Raw genomic sequence first — 4857 nt, 5'->3', positions numbered from 1 at the left:
GCGCCGTCACGAACCCGTGACTCCGTTGGCTCCTCCAGCGGCCCCGAGTGCCCCGCCAGCTCCTCCCGTGGTTCCGAGCGCCTTGCCAGCAACTCCCGTGGTTCCGAGTGCTCGGAGCACAAAGAGGACCAGAGACGCTGCTGCTGAGCCCGCGGGCCAACCTTCCAAGGTGGGCAAACCGAGTGGATCCAAGCCTCGGAAGGCTTTGCCTCGGATGAGGATCGCCGTTCCCGTTGCCTCAGCGTAAGTGTCTTGTTCTCCTATCTTCTTTCAGTATTTTATTGAACTCATGTTTATTGGTCGAGTGGATTTTACTCGACAGAGCTGCTACCTCCGCCACTTCTCCGCCACGCCAGGATGACGATCCCATGGATACGGACAACGTCGCCACATCCCAGCAAGGTACGTCGTGACGACTCCGAGAGCTTGAATTATTGTTTTGCGAGTTCTGTCTTTAATCTTGCCCTTTTTTCTGTGGTCTCACGTCGTTCAGTCGGGCTTCCTTCAGAGGTGATTCATCTGGAGGAGGACGACCAGAAGAGGTACGGGCAAGCTTCGGTGCCTGTCCTTGAGATCGTTCCATCTGCTACCGCTCCCGCCATGGACGCGCCGCCAACCGAGACGATGTCGTCGACTGAAATGGTGCTCATCGCGGCTGAACCGACTGGAGCAGAACTTGGGATGCCCAAGGAGTCTCCCGTGGTGTCGGCCCGTCGATTGTCCAGTACGACGCCCGACACCTTCCGGAAGATCAAGTGGGAGCCGCCAAGGAGGCTATGGTGCAGATGGAGTTGATGGCGGGTGACGCGAAGGGGGCATACGACTCCATCACATCTTTGTACAAGAGAAGCTTGGAGCTCCGGGACGATATCCGAGTAAGTGCGCTAGTAAGTATTTGCTTTTCTCTTGTAACCCACTGGGGGTTTAAGCGATACACTCGGATACAGTAGGATTATTTTGCACCGGTAGTCCCAGTGGGTGTAGTCCCCGAGACTTCTGTCGAGTGCTTGCACCGGCAGTTGTCTTTATATACATTGTCTTTGACTTGATCTGGTGAAAATTAATCTGTCCGAATGTTGCCAGTGGGGGCACTCCGAGTGCACCTATTGGAAGTAGTCTCCAAGAGTAATTTTACTCAGGTCGGGTAGTAGCGGACTCATAGGCTTGTTTTTTGTTATGTAGCTCAATAGGGCGGACCTGTTTGAGCTTCATGCCAGTGGGGTCACTCTTAGTGAACCCACTGGGTGTAGTCCCCGAGACCGCTGTCGACTGCTTGCGTCGGCAGTGGTCTGAAGAACTTTGAGGTTTTACTGTTTTCCTTGTTGAATTTCTCTGATCTTCTCTTCGCGCTGATTTGCAGAAGACTTGCGAGATGGGATCAGCGTACAACGCTCTGAAGGTTGAAAAGATTCAGCTTGCTGCGGAACTAGAAGCAGCTGTGCATGACTTAGCTGGCGTGAAGGGTGCTCTTGCTGAATGAGAGAAGTCCTTGGAGGAGTCCCGTGAGGCAAACAAGGCATTGAAGGCCGACATTGAGAAAATGGGCAAACAAAGAACTGAGCTGATGGGGAAGATGAAGGTGATGAATAGTCGGTGCATATCATAGGAGAAGTACGTCAGTGACTGGGCAAGGAAGATGATTGCGCTTGTCGGTGGTAAGTTTTTTCCGAGTGCTTGTTGACTTTGTATTTCATTATGCGCTTACTTTCTGCTCGTCTTGTCTTTGTAGATTTTTGTATGGACGCTGAGGCTGAAGCAGCTGACGTTGAGCGGTCGGTTATTCCGAACATTCCACTCGGCGACGACGCCAATCGAGACATGCTCCGAGCGCACATTCGACTTGGCAAAGTGGGACCTTTCATCGGTCGCCTGAGAGAGGTCGTCGGCCGAATCGACAAGGAGTTGTGGCCCGAAGACGAGTCCCGGCGGGAGATAGAAGGGTTGATGACTCGGCTGGAGGACGTCCAGGACCGAGTGCAGGCGTGGAAGAAGTTTGCTGCTCGTTGTGGTGCAGACGTGGCGCTGTCGCTGGTCCGAGTGCACTGCAAGGAAGCTCGCGAAGAGAAGCTGAAGGCGTTGTAGGTCGCCAACACCAAGAAGCTTCGATTCGAAGATTTCATGGAGACCTTCCTTGAGAGCGCCACTCGCATCGCAGACGGGATCGACCTCGACACTTTCGTGGAGCCTGCCAGTCCCAATGCTAGTCCCGACGACGCTTGAAAAACTTAACCTCGGTATGCCGAGTGGTATTTGTATCAAACTTTGACCACTGTTGTTGGACGTCACATTCGTGGTTCGGTGTGGATAAGCTTGATCTACACCGAACCGACTATCGTTGAACCAACATTGAATTCGAATCGAATATTTTGCTGTTCTTTCGCCAAGTTTATTCTTGACACGATTTTGGCTCGTGGTTTCTGTTTGGCGTTTCTTGGTGAAGCCAGTGGCAAACATGCGGAGCGTGTAGTTGTCAGTTGTCTTGACATCTGCATGAGCCTCAATGAGGGTCTGCTAAGCCTCCGAGTGGATCTCTAGGATACACTCGAAGGGAGTTTTTTACTTAGGCGGTTGTGGATCACAGCTAAGTCTCCGAGTGCAGCATCTCATGCACTCGGAGCGAGTTGATACTCATGTAGTTGTCAGTTGTCTTGACATCGACATGAGCCTCGATGAAGGTCTGCTAAGCCTCTGAGTGGATCTCGAGGATACACTCAAAGGAAGCTTTTTTACTTAGGCGATTCTGGATCGCAGCTAAGTCTCCGAGTGCAACATCTCGTGCGCACTCGGAGCGAGTTGATACTCATGTAGTTTTCAGTTGTCTTGACATCGACATGAGCCTCGATGAGGGTCTGCTAAGCCTCCTAGTGGATCTCGAGGATACACTCAAAGGAAGCTTTTTTACTTAGGCGATTCTGGATCGCAGCTAAGTCTCTGAATGCAGCATCTCGTGCGCACTCGGAGCGAGTTGATACTCATGTAGTTGCCAGTTGTCTTGACATCCACGTGAGCATCGATTAGGGTGTGCTAAGCCTCCGAGTGGATCTCGAGGAGACACTCGAAGGAAGATTTTTACTTAGGCGATTCTGGATCGCAGCTAAGTCCCCGAGTGCAGCATCTCGTGCGCACTCGGAGCGAGTTGATAGTTAGGCGATTCTCGATCGCAGCTAAGTCCCCGAGTGCGACTTTTAGTGCACACTTGGAGAGAGTTTGTACTTAGGTGATTCTCGATCGTAGCTAAGTCCCCCAGTGCGAGTTGTAGTGCACACTCGGAGAGAGTTTGTACTTAGGCGATTCTGGATCGCAGCTAAGTCCTCGAGTGCGACGTTTAGTGCACACTCGAAGAAAGTTTGTACTTAGGCGATTCTGGATCGCAGCTAAGTGCCCGAGTGCGACGTTTACTGCACACTCGAAGAAAGTTTGTACTTAGGCGATTCTGTATCGCAGCTAAGTCCCCGAGTGCGACGTTTAGTGCACACTCGAAAAAAGTTTGTCCTTAGGCGATTCTGGATCGCAGCTAAGTCCCCGAGGGCGACGTTTAGTGCACACTCGGAGAAAGTTTGTACTTAGGCGATTCTGGATCACAGCTAAGTCCCCGAGTGCGACGTTTAGTACACACTCGAAGAAAGTTTTACTTAGGCGATTCTGGATCGCAGCTAAGTCCCCGAGTGCGATGTTTAGTGCACACTCGAAGAAAGTTTGTACTTAGGCGATTCTGGATCGTAGCTAAGTCCCCGAGTGCGACGTTTAGTGCACACTCGAAGAAAGTTTGTACTTAGGCGATTCTGGATCGCAGCTAAGCCCCCGAGTGCGACGTTTACTGCACACTCGAAGATTTTTTTTTGTTGAGACCGGAGTCTGCCAACGCGGAAGAATTTTGAATCTGCAAAAACTCAATCTGCTTTGTATTACTTCAACGATACTTGTTCTTTACATTGCTTGAGTCGACGGTCACGTGTAGAAGCGCTTCAGGAGATCTCCGTTCCATGCTCGTGGCTCGTCCGTTTTCCTGTCGAGGTTGTAGAGTCGATATGCACCGTTTTTCAGCACCTTGGAGATGATGAAGGGTCCTTCCCAGGCGGGAGCCAACTTGTGAGGTCTCTGCTGATCCACTCGGAGCACCAGGTCGCCTGCTTGGAATGTACGACTCCTGACGTGTCGTGCATGAAAACGCCGCAGATCTTGTTGATAAATGGTTGAGCGAGTCAGTGCTATCTCGCGCTCTTCTTCTAGAAGATCCACTCCGTCTTGCCTGGCTTGCTCTGCTTCGGCTTCGGAGAAGAGTTCGACTCGTGGAGCGTTGTGAAGCAAGTCACTCGGAAGGACTGCCTCTACTCCCTAAACGAGGAAGAACGGTGATCGCCCTGTAGATCTATTTGGGGTTGTGCGGAGACCCCACATCACCGAAGGCAGCTCGGTGACCCATGTGCCGGCAGCATGTCCCACTTCTCGCAGGAGTCGAGGCTTCAACCCTGGAAGAATAAGTCCATTCGCCCGCTCTGCTTGCCCATTTGTTTGAGGATGCGCCACAGATGCAAAATCCACTCGGATACCTTGGCCTGCACAGAAACCTTTGAATCTGTCCGAGTCAAAGTTTGTGCCATTGTCAGTGATTATGTTGTGCGGTACTCCGAATTTGGAGATGATGTCCCTGACAAATTTGATGGCCGTAAGGGCGTCGAGCTTCTTGATGGGCTTGGCTTCAATCCACTTTGTGAACTTGTCGACTGCCACCAACAGATGTGTGAATCCCCCTTGGCCTGTCCTGAATGGACCGACTGTATCCAATCCCCATACTGCAAACGGTCAGACAAGAGGGATTGTCTTCAGCGCGGATGTTGGCTTGTGAGACTTGTTTGA

This window comes from Hordeum vulgare, chromosome 5H, assembly GCF_904849725.1.
Source record: "Hordeum vulgare subsp. vulgare chromosome 5H, MorexV3_pseudomolecules_assembly, whole genome shotgun sequence".
Taxonomy (NCBI): Eukaryota; Viridiplantae; Streptophyta; class Magnoliopsida; order Poales; family Poaceae; genus Hordeum; species Hordeum vulgare.
The sequence above is the reverse complement of the archived record's forward strand: the minus strand, read 5'-3'. Positions refer to the sequence as shown.